General features: G+C 37.2%; 1 pseudogene; it reads left to right on the forward strand.

Annotated features, from left to right (window-relative positions):
* The first annotated feature begins 796 nt into the window (after positions 1–796).
* Positions 797–1,609, forward strand: LOC132511449 (phosphatidylinositol transfer protein alpha isoform-like; annotated as a pseudogene).
* The last annotated feature ends 11,132 nt before the right edge of the window (positions 1,610–12,741 follow it).

The raw sequence follows: 12,741 nt of genomic DNA on the forward strand, positions 1-12,741 counted from the left end.
TTAATAAGAATGTTTATCTTCTTATACAGATTCAAAGCTACTTATATATTAGAACTAATACTCCTTGGATTGTCATTATATTGCAAATATTTTCTCCAGCTTTTTTTAATCCATTTTATTTGGGTTTCATGTACTAATGCATGATTTTCTCCCTTGCTTTAAATCTAAAATTCTTTTTTTTTTTTTACTATTATACACAAACACACATGAACACACAAATTTACAGAGAAGTGGAAAAAACATTACAATGTGTTAGTGTCCACAGTATTAGCCTAAAGTTACCCATAACACACCCTTACTATTATTTTAATGTCTGTAAAATCTGTAGTAATGTCACCTCTCTTATTCCTATAATTGATGACTTGTGCTTTCTCTCTCTTTTGTTTTTTCCTGATCAGTATGGCTTTGGGGTTTCATCAATTTTATTGATCTTATCAAAGAATTGTCTTTGGTTTCAAAAAGAAATCACTAGAAAAAACATTAATGGATTAATAATATATGTAATGCAATGCAAAAAAAACACCAAAAAACAAAAATAACAGACACAACTGCACCACATACAAAATAAAAGCACAGTTCTGTAAAAATTACCTGGGCTTATTTTTAAAAGAAATAAATGGCGGGAGGGGGTGAGGCTGGGGCAGCAGGATCCGGTGAGGCGACAGCAGAGAGAGCTGTGGGGACAGCAGACCATGATGAAATCACACAGGCAGCAGTCTGGACCACCAGGAGAGGGGCTGCCAAGAAGCCGTGGGAAGCTGGGCAGGCAGTGGGCAACCCTTGAGCTGGAAGCAACATGATGCTGTTCAAGGAGTATGGAGTCATCCTACCTGCGTCTGTAGAAGAGTGTCAAGTAGGGCAGCTGTATTCTGTGGTGGAGGCCAGGGAAAATGGGAATGGGTGGTGGTGAAAGTGTGGAGGTTCTGGTGAATGAGACCTATGAAAAGAACGGTGAGAAAGGCCAGTACATGCACAAGATCTACCACTTACAGGGCAAAGTGCCCACGTTTGTTGGAATGCTGGCCCCAGATGGAGCCCTGGATATATATGAAAAAGCATGTAATGACTACTTTTATTACAGAACTGTTATTACAAATGAGTACCTGAAAGAATACTGTCTGATTAAAATGAAAACCTGGCATAAACCAGATCTTGGCACCCAGGAAAATGTGCATAAACTGGAGCCTGAGGCATGGAAACATGTGGAAGCCATATATACAGACATTGCAGATTAAAGTGAAGTACTTAGACAGAATTACAAGGCAGAGGAAGATCCAGAAAAATTTTTATCTATCAAAACAGGCCGAGGATCCTTGACCCCAATTGGAAATAAGAACTTGTAAATCAGAAAGACTGCCCATACTTGTGTGCATATAAACTGGATACTGTCAAGTTCAAGGGGTGGGGCCTACAGAACAAAGTGGAAAATTTTATACATAAGCAAGAGAGACATCTGTTTACAAACTTCCACAGGCAGCTATTCTGTTGGATCAATAACTGGGTTGACCTGACTATGGAGAACATTTGAAGGATGGAAGAAGAGACAAAGAGACAGCTGGATGAGATGAGACAGAAGGACCCAGTGAAAGGAATGATGGAAGATGAATAAAACCATCCCTCCCTTTTCTGCACTTTTTGCAAGACAGTGGTCAGTAGGAAGGCCCAGCAGCTCCACCATCCCAAATGACATGGCATCCACAGACACAGCCTTTCTGTGTCCATTCTTCAGGCAACTTTCAATCCCTTACTGTAGCTAATTCCAGATGTCTTTTAATATTGTGAACAAACAGGCTGTCTGATTTTTTTTCTGAATTTTATTTTATTTATTTTTTTATACAGCAGGTCTTTATTAGTCATCAATTTTATACACATCAGTGTATACATGTCAATCCCAATCGCCCAATTCATCACACCACCACCCTCAACCCCCCACTGCTTTTCCCCCTTGGTGTCCATATGTTTGTTCTCTACATCTGTGTCTCAATTTCTGCCCTGCAAACAGGTTCATCTGTACCATTTTTCTAGGTTCCACATATATGCATTAATATATGATACTTGTTTTCCTCTTTCTGACTTACTTAACTCTGTATGACAGTCTCTAGATCCATCCACTTTTCTACAAATGACCCAATTTCATTCCTTTTTATGGCTTAGTAATATTCCATTGTATATATGTACCACATCTTCTTTATCCATTTGTCTGTCGCTGGGCACTTAAGTTGCTTCCATGACTTGGCTATGGTAAATAGTGCTGCAATGAACATTGTGGTGCATGTGTCTTTTTGAATTATGGTTTTCTCTGGATATATGCCCAGTAGTGGGATTGCTGGATCATATGGTAATTCTATATTTAGTTTTTTAAAGGAACTTCCATACTGTTCTCTATAGTGGCTGTAGCAGTTTACATTCCCACCAACAGTGCAAGAAGGTTCCCTTTTCTCCACACACTCTCCAGCATCTGTTGTTTGTATATTTTCTGATGATGACCATTCTAACTGGTGTGAGGTGATCCCTCATTGTAGTTTGATTTGCATTTCTCTAATAATTTGTGACGTTGAGCAGCTTTTCCTGTGCTTCTTGGCCATCTGTATGTCTTCTTTGGAGAAATGTCTATTTAGGTCTTCTACCCATTTTTGATTGGGTTGTTTGTATTTTTAATATTGAGCAGCATGAGCTGTTTATATATTTTGGAGGTTAATCCTTTGTCTGTTGATTCATTTGCAAATACTTTCTCCCATTCTGAGGGTTGTTTTTTCATCTTCTTTATGGCTTTCTTTGTTGTGCAAAAGCTTTTAAATTTCATTAGGTCCCATTTGTTTATTTTTGTTTTTATTACCATTACTCTAGGAGGTGGATCAAAAAAGATCTTGCTGTGATTTATGTCAAAGAGTGTTTTTCCTATGTTTTCCTCTAAGAGTTTTATAGTGTCCAGTCTTACATTTAGGTCTCAAATCCATTTTGAGTTTATTTTTGTGTATGGTGTTAGGGAGTGTTCTAATTTCACTCTTTTACATGTAGCTGTCCAGTTTCTTGATTATTGTAGCTTTGTAGTATAGTCTGAAGTCAGGGAGTCTGATTCCTCAAGCTCTGTTTTTTTTCCCCTTAAGACTGTTTTGGCTATTTGGGGTATTTTGTGTCTCCATACAAATTTTAAGACATTTTGTTCTAGTTCCATAAAAAATGCCATTGGTAATTTGATAGAGATTGCATTGAATCTGTACATTGCTTTGGGTAGTATCGTCATTTTCACCCTATTGATTCTTCCAATCCAAGGACATGGTATATTTCTCCATCTGTTGGTATCCTCTTTTTTTTTTTGCATTATGAGGGCCTCTCACTGTTGTGACCTCTCCCATTGCAGAGCACAGGCTCCGGATGCACAGGCTCAGCAGCCATGGCTCATGGGCCCAGCCACTCCATAGCACGTGGGATCTTCCTGGACCGGGGCACAAACTCGTGTCCCCTGCATCGGCAGGCAGACTCTCAAACACTGTGCCACCAGGGAAGCCCTGATATCCTCTTTAATTTCTTTCATCAGTGTCTTATAATTTTCTACCTATAGGTCTTTAGTCTCCCTAGGTAGGTTTATTCCTAGGTATTTTATTATTTTTGTTGCAATGGTAAATGGAATTGTTTCCTTAATTTCTCTTTCAGATTTTTCATAATTAGTTTATAGGAATGCAAGAGATTTCTGTGCATTAATTTTGTGTCCTGCAACTTTACCAAATTCATTGATTTACTCTAGTAGTTTCCTGGTGGCATCTTTGGTATTCTATATGTATAGTATCACGTCATCTGCAAACAGTGACAGTTTTACTTCTTCTTTTCCAATTTGTATTTTTTATTTATTTTTCTTCTCTGACTGCCATTGCTATGACATCCAAAACTATGTTGAATAATAGTGTTGAGAGTGGACATCCTTGTCTTCTTCCTGATCTTAGAGGAAATGCTTTCATTTTTTCACCATTGACAATTATGTTTGCTGTGGGTTTGTCATATATGGCCTTTATTATGTTGAGGTAGGTTCCCTCTATGCCCACTTTCTGGAGAGTTTTTATCATAAACAGTTGTTCAATTTTGTCATAAGCGTTTTCTGCATCTATTGAGATGATCATATGGTTTTCATTCTTCAATTTGTTAATATGGTTTATCACATTGAATGATTTATGTATATTGAAGAATCCTTGCATCACTTGGATAAATCCCAGTTGATCATGGTGTATGATCCTTTTAATGTGTTATTGGATTCTGTTGCCTACTATTTTGTTGAGGATTTTTGCATCTATACTCATCAGTGATATTGGTCTGTAATTTTCTTTTTTTGTAGTATCTTTGTCTGGTTTTGGTATCAGGGTGATGGTGGCCTCATAGAATGAGTTTGGGAGTGTGCCTCCCTCTGCTATATTTTGGAAGGGTTTGAGAAGGATGGGTGTTAGCTGTTCTCTAAATGTTTAATAGAGTTCCCCTGTCCAGCCATCTTGTCCTGGACTTTTGTTTGTTAAAAGTTTTTAATCACAGTTTCAATTTAAGTGCTTGTGATTCGTCTGTCCATATTTTCTATTTCTTCCTGGTTTAGTCTTGGAAGGTTATACCTTTCTAAGAATTTGTCCATTTCTTCCCAGTTGTACATTTTATTGGCATAAAGTTCCTTGTCATAGTCTCTTAGGATGCTGTGTATTTCTGTGGTGTCTGTTGTAATTTCTCCTTTTTCATTTCTAATTTTATTGATTTCTGTCCTCTCCGTCTTTTTCTTGATGAGTCTGGCTAATGGTTTATCAATTTTGTTTATCTTTTCAAAGAACCAGCTTTTAGTTTTGTTGATCTTTGCTATTGTTTTCTTGGTTTCTATTTCATTCATTTCTGCTCTGATCTTTATGATTTGTTTCCTTCTGCTAACTTTGAGTTTTGCTTGTTCTTCTTTCTCTAGTTCCTTTAGGTGTAATGTTAGATTGTTTGAGATTTTTCTTGTTTCTTGAGGTAGGCTTCTATAGATATAAACTTCCCTCTTAGAACTGCTTTTGCTGCATCCCATAGGTTTTGGATCATCGTGTTTTCATTGTCATTTGTCTCTAGGTATTTTCTGATTTCCTCTTTGATTTCTTTGGTGATCTCTTGGTTATTTATTATCATATTGTTTTACCTCCATGTGCTTGTGTTTTTTTTCATTTTTTTTCCCTGTAATTCATGTCTAATCTCATAGCATTGTGGTGAGAAAAGATGCTTGATATGATTTCAATTTTCTTAAATTTACTGAGGCTTGGTTTGTGACCCAAGATGTGATCTATCCTAGAGAATGTTCTGTGTGCACTTGAGAAGAAAGTGTAATCTGCTGTTTTTTGGATGGAATGTCCTAAAAATATCAGTTAAATCTATCTAGTCTATTGCATCATTTAAAGCTTCTGTTTCCTTATTTATTTTCATTTTGGATTATGTGTCCATTGGTGTATGTGAGGTGTTAAATTTCCCCACTATTATTGTGTTACTGTCGATTTCCTCTTTTATAGTTGTTAGCAGTTGCCTTATGTATTGAGGTGCTCCTATGTTGGGTGCATATATATTTATAATGGTTATATCTTCTTCTTGGATTGATTCCTTGATCATTATGTACTGTCCTTCCTTGTCTCTTGTAACATTCTTTATTTTAAAGTCTATTTCATCTGATATGAGTATTGCTACTTCAGCTTTCTTTTGATCTCCATTTGCATGGAATATCTTTTTTGATCCCCTCACTTTCAGTCTGTATGTGTCCCCAGGTCTGAAGTGGGTCCCTTTTAGACAACATATAGATGGGTCTTGTTTTTGTATCCATTCAGCAAGCCTGTTTCTTTTGGTTGGAGCATTTAATCCATTCGTGTTTAAGGTAATTATTGATATGTTTGTTCCTCTGACCATTTTCTTAATTGTTTTGTGTTTGTTTTTGTAGACCCTTTTCTTCTCTTGTGTTTCCCACTTAGAGAACTTCCTTTAGCATTTGTTGTAGAGCTGCTTTGGTGGTGTTGAATTCTCTTAGCTTCTGCTTGTCTGTTAAGCTTTTGATTTCTCCATTGAATCTGAATGAGGTCCTTGCTGGGTAGAGTAATCTTGGTTGTAGGTTCTTCCCTTTCATCACTTTAAGTATATCATACCACTCCCTTCTGGCTTGTAGAGTTGCTGCTGAGAAATCAGCTGTTAACCTTATGGGAGTTCCCTTGTATGTTATTTGTCATTTTTCCCTTTCTGCTTTTAATAATTTTTCTTTGTCTTTAATTTTTGCCATTTTGATTACTGTGTGTCTTGACATGTTTCTCTTTGGGTTTATCCTGTATGTGACTCTCTGTTCTTCCTGGACTTGGATGGTTATTTTCTTTCCCATATTAGGGAAGTTTTCAACTATAATCTCTTCAAATATTTTCTCAGGTCCTTTCTCTCTCTCTTCTCCTTCTGGGACCCCTATAATGCAAATGTTGTTGCATTTAATGTTGTCCCAGAGGTCTCTTAGGTTGTCTTCATTTGTCTTCATTCTTTTTTCTTTATTCTGCTCTGAAGCAGTTAATTCCACCATCTTGTCTTCCAGGTCACTTATCCATTCTTCTGCCTCAGTTATTCTGCTATTTTTTCCTTCTAGTGTAGTTTTCATTTCAGTTATTGTATTGTTCATCTCTGTTTGTTTGTTCTTTAATTCTTCTAGGTCTTTATTAAATATTTCTTGCATCTTCTCAATCTTTGCCTCCATTCTTTTTCCGAGGTCCTGGAGCATCTTCCCCATTATTATGCTGAATTCTTTTTCTGGTAGGTTTCCTATCTCCACTTCATTTAGTTGTTTTTCTGGGGCTTTATCTTGTTCCCTCATCTGGTACATAGCTCTTTGCCTTTTCATCTTGTCTACCTTTCTGTGAATGTGGTTTTTGTTCCACAGGCTGCAGGATTGTAGTTCTTCTTTCTTCTGCTGTCTGCCCTGTGCTCGATGAGGCTATCTAAGAGGCTTGTGCAAGTTTCCTGATGGGACGGACTGGTGGTGGGTAGAGTTGACTGTTGCTCTGGTGGGCAGAGTTCAGTAAAACTTTAATCCGCTTGACTGCTGATGGGTGGGGCTGGGTTCCCTCCTCGTTGTTTGTGTGGCCTGAGGCAACCCAACACTGGCGCCTACCTGAGCTCTTTGGTGAGGCTAATGGCCGACTCTGAGAAGGCTCACACCAAGGCGTACTTCCCAGAACTTCTGCTGCCAGTGTCCTTGTCCCCATGGTGAGCCACAGCCATCACCCACCTCTGCAGGAGACCCTCCAACACTAGCAGGTAGGTGTGGTTCCATCTCCCCTGTGGTCACTGCTCTTTCCCCTGGGTCCCATTGCACACACTACTTTGTGTGTGCCCTCCAAGAGTAGAGTCTCTGTTTCCCCCAGTCCTGTTGAAGTCCTGCAATCAAGTCTCACTGATCTTCAAGTCTGATTCTCTCAGAATTCCTCCTCCCATTGCCAGACCACCAGGTTGAGACCCTGACGTTGGGCTCAGAACCTTCACTTCAGTGAGTGGACTTCTGTGGTATAGTTCTGCAGTCTGTGCATCACCCCCCCAGCAGTTATGGGATTTGATTTAACTGTGGTTGCACCCCTCCTACCATCTCATTGTGGCTTCTCCTTTGTCTTTGGTTGTGGGGTATCTTCTTTGGTGAGTTTCAGTGTCTTCCTGTCGATGATTGTCCAGCAGCTAGTTGTGATTCTGGTAGGCTGTCTGATATTATGAAGCCAGTGTGTTCAGGAGCCTGCCCCTCTGAGATATGTGGCATGTACGTGGCTGTATTTACAGCTCCTCCCTCTTCAACCATTGTGTTCTCAGCTCATTTGTGTGCCGCACCCCTTTATTTGCAAGTTACATTTTTATTCTTTCAAAATAAATGCCTTTAGTGATGTGGTGCTTTAAATGATTTATATTTGTTTGTTTTCAACCTTGGTGTAAACTGAGGTTTTTTTTTTTTTTTTTTTTTTCCTGGGCAGACCTCTGCAGTTTTGAGTGCTCACATGGGGACAGTGGATGAGTCAGAAATATAGATTTTCCCCACTCAGCTCCACAGAACTGCAATGTGGCTTTATAACTCTGACCTCTGGTCTCAGTAACCCATTGTTAGTGTTCACTAGGCACCATGGAAGTACTCAAGGCCCAGCCAGGCTCTTTTAAAAATTAAACAAATACAAATTTTGAAAAAAAAGAAATAATTGATTGACAAAGTCAAGGTTGTTAAATAGTATGTATTGTGTTTTGTTTTGTTTTGTCTTAAAGAAATTCTGCATTAAGTGAAGGCATGGGAGGAGAGTTGGGATAAAAATATTTGAAGATTTCAGCATAAGAAAATTTCAGCTACTTTTAATTTATCATTGTGTAGGTCATTCAGGTATAGTAATTCCAAAAGACATTCACAGACAGCTTAACTATCTCTACTCTTTGAAGAAAATCATTAAATTAGTGTTACCTCCAATAATGATTAAGGAGATTCTATGAAATAGTTTATAGTTTCCTTGAAACAATAAAAATAACAAAAGAAAATATCACAGATTGTAAAAGTGTAAATTAAGATGACTTTTTTGAAATAAACACTTGGCAGTATGTGATTCAAACAAGTATTAATACTTTGGTCTGTCAATTCTCAATCTAGGAAACTTTCCTGAGGAAATAAACTGAAAAGAAGAAAAATCTTTATACCCCAAAATATGTTTATTGTATCAACACTGTTTTTTAATTGTAAAAATTCAAAGACAGTTCTTTGCCCCAAGATATGGCAGTAGTTAAATTAATTGGCTCATCAAGTCATTTGAGTATATTATAATCACTGAAATGTTTACAAATACCATGTAATGACTTTGAAAATGCTTATGAAATAATGTTAAGTAAGTTAAGAAGTATTATACACAGTCAATTATAATTCTTAATAAGCAAATACAGATAAGAAGGATTCAGCAAGTCAACATATTAATGGTATTCATCTTTGAAGGAGAATCAAATGGTAGAAAACAAACAGTAGTTATGAAATGGAGACTGGAATCCAAATTAGTCAGCATGTCTTATCTGTGACTCATTGTGTTATACTTGACTTTCTTAAGTAATAATATATCATTTCCTCAATTTCCTCAGCTTTGAAAAAGGAAGGATGATATCAGTATTATATCATAAGAGTAATTGTTTTATTAAATTGTTTTGTTAAGTGAGTTAATATATATGCAACATTTAGAGCAGTGCTTGAAGCAAAAGAAACACTCTTCAGATACTAGCTATAACTTGGATGATGGATGATACATATTTCTGTTTTGTATTTTCTATATTTTTAATCAGTAATTTAAATTTTAAATAATTTAAAGTACATGTTTAATCAGTAATATTTTGCATATATAATGGAATCACACAAAATAAATAAGCAGAGGTTTATTCATCAAAATTTCCTGCATTTTATTTTCACTTTTCAAATCAGTGTGTGTAAGGAAAAAGCTAGAGAAATTCACTTTCTAAATTTAGATCCAATGGCAAGAGGATTTAGAAATTTTATACTCAACTTGACAGAATTGCTGAATGCTTCCTTCTCCATTTGTATGGTATGCTTACTTTTTCCACCAGCAACTGCTACACTACCAGGCAAAACAGAATCAAATTTTATAGATTCACTTATGTCAATTATTTTCCTGGTTTATAAACATCAAAACAATATTGAAAAAAGCTAGGGAGTCAAATTCAAATTGCTTGGGTTTAGTACATTTTCATCATGATTTGTAAAATAATAACTCTAAGAGCAACTTTACTTAAGGAGTGAAATGCACTATAATCCAAAAATGTCTCATGCCTGCAAATCCTAAAACAATATGCATATTTTAAATTAATAGGCCAGAAAATTATAAAATTTAGAGGTAGTCATACATGGACAGCTTATGTGTGATAGATAAAAGAAATTCTTTCAAAAGCCTGAGAATATGGTGCCCATTTAACTGTAAAGAATATTTACTGATTAATCAGTCCCCTCCACGTCTATTGTTGCCATTACTTAATACTTTTTCTTGACAACCATCATCCATGTTCATGTGAAAGTCCTCAACTTTTTTTTGAAATTAATTAATTAATTAATTTATTTTTGGCTGCGTTGCTGTCAGCGGGCTTTCCCCAGTCACGGTGAGCAGGGGCTACTTTTCACTGCAGTGCAGGGCTTCTCATTGCAGTGGCTTCTCTTGTTGTGGAGCACAGGCACTAGGTGAGAGGGCTTAAGCAGTTGTGTCGCATGGGCTCAGCTGCTGTGCCTCGTGGACTCCAGAGCATAGGCCCAGCAGTTGTAGTGCACGGGCTCAGTTGCTCCGGGACATGTGGAATCCATGTGGGACCAGTGTTTGAACCCTCATCCCCTGCATTGGCAGGCAGATTCTCAACCACTGCACCACCAGGGAAACCCATGAAAGTCCTCAGGTTTTAAGGAGGATATTCCTAAGAACCATTTTAATTGAAAATGGGAAAAAAGCAACTCAAACTGACAAACAAAAAAGGAATCTATCAGCTGAAGTGGCTTAAAATTACAGAATTAGTTTTGGTTTCAGCCACACCTGAATCCAGGGTCTCAAACAACTCATCAATTACCAGAAAATTTCTCTTTTGTAAATTTTTGCTATGCATTTCTAATTTTTTTTCTATGTCCATAGGCAGGCTACCTTCACATAGTCACAAGATAGCTCTTAGCAGCTTTATGTTGACATTCTATTTGCTTCAACTCCAGTGAACAAAAACTTATTTTTCCAAATATTTACAACACCATCTTATTGGATGTGATTGGTCTTTGGGTCACAAGCCTATTGCTAAATAATTATTGTGGACAAGATCATAGAAAATATACTGAATGGATAGGTCTAGGGTACTACCCAAACCTGGAGTTGGAAGATGTCCAATCTATGCAAATTATAAGGACAGAGAGTAGAAAAGGATACTTCCCCATGGAAATTAGGGTGTGGTTACTAAGCAGTAATGAATGAAGAGGCACATTAAAATATTAAAAGTGCTCTATAGTAAGATACTAAATTATATGTGCACAGTACATGTGTGTGTGAATATCTATCTATCTATCTATTTATCTATCTATCATCTATTTTCTAGATAGAGAAGTAGATAAATGATATAGATATGTGTTTGTGCATATACGGGTTGGACTGAACTTGTTAATTAGGATACAGCTTTATTTTTTTTCCTATTAGTGCCTTCAGACAGGCACTGTTGAATCTTTTACTTGTCTCTCAACATTTTGGGAAGATCTCATAATTTCTAGCCCCTTTCAAATGTAAGAATAGTCTCATTTTTAGATTTTAAAATCCAGTCTAAATTACACTAAATCACAACTTCCATTTTTCATGCAATTCAGTGATCTTTACATCCCCTCAACTCAAGCCTGAGGCTTGGATGTCTGCAGTGAGAAAGCAAGATGAGATTTGTTCTTCACTCTTCCTCCACTTGTTTCCACCTCCTGTTTGAAGTTGCATTAGAACTGGAGAGACAAGGAGAGGCAATTGAAGAGACAAGATTAAAGATATATTTAGTTGGCAGAAACTACTTGGCTGCCATGCCTTCTGTTAATCTCATTGTTGACTATTCCATAGGGTCCTGAAAAATTCTTTAGAGACCTTATCCCTATTCATACTGCATCCTTCCCAAATAGGAGGGGCACTTCCACCTGATCCCTTTTATCCTTTACATAACCAACACCCCCATTCTTGCACACTGGGGAATCATCTCTAGCTTTTCTCTGCTGGAGTTACCTTTCTCTGTAAAGCAACCCTCTTATAGGACTCCTCTTTAAGAGATCTCACACAGTTATTTCCTCAGTATCTCCTTCGTTCTGTGGAAAATATTGTACATTCCTGCTCTGCAAAAATATTTTGCTGTTTGTTCCCACTGCCTTCCTCCCTCCTTGTCTTACCATGTATCTACTCCATCCAGCCCCCGGATTCAGCCTTCTCAAGGTAAGAACCAGCTACCTCAGGTACCTCTGTGTCCCAGAATTTCTCCAAATCTGGCAGATATATGTTACTTTGTCCCAGGATCTCACTCACTAAGCTATGCTTCACTCCCTTAGTCTCACAAGAGCTTACAATTGTCCAGTTTTGGAATAAGAGGAAGGTGTGTTTCTTGCAACCATTCCCATCACTATGAATGTTTCTTTGGAAAACCATTCACTTGGCTAAGGGTGGTAGTGGGAAATACCTCTACCCCCAAGAGTAGGGGAGAAAAAGTGACACAGATTTTCACCTCCTATACATTCTTCTGATTGAATGAATTCCTCTCCAAAAATCTCATTTTATTCTTTCTCATTTTATTCTTTTGGGTAAATGATGTGACTGGTGATTAAAAGACTGCTGTTATTAAATTCTAGTAAATCTTGCCTAAATGTGTCCAGTACATTTATTTAGAAGTGAGGAGAAGAGGTATTTATTTTTAACTGTTTTCAGCTTGGGGGTTTCAGAAGAAATTTTAAACAACAAGAAAGTACTATTTCACATCACAATACTTATATGATACCTTTCACATTTGTTAACGAAAGAAAAATGCAAAAGATTTCCTATCACAACAGTGCTTTGAGGGCAAGCACTGTTAGCCCTCTCTATAGATGAGAATATGAGTCACAAAGAGGATTACTGATTTGTTCAAGCTCTTTCACTGGAAACAAGGCCAAAGCCTTGGTTTTCCCAATTTGTAACTGGTGTTTTCCTCCACTAAAACACTTTCAATATCTTTTATGTATGAACTTGATTG

Source organism: Lagenorhynchus albirostris, chromosome 20 (assembly GCF_949774975.1).
Source record: "Lagenorhynchus albirostris chromosome 20, mLagAlb1.1, whole genome shotgun sequence".
NCBI lineage: Eukaryota > Metazoa > Chordata > Mammalia > Artiodactyla > Delphinidae > Lagenorhynchus > Lagenorhynchus albirostris.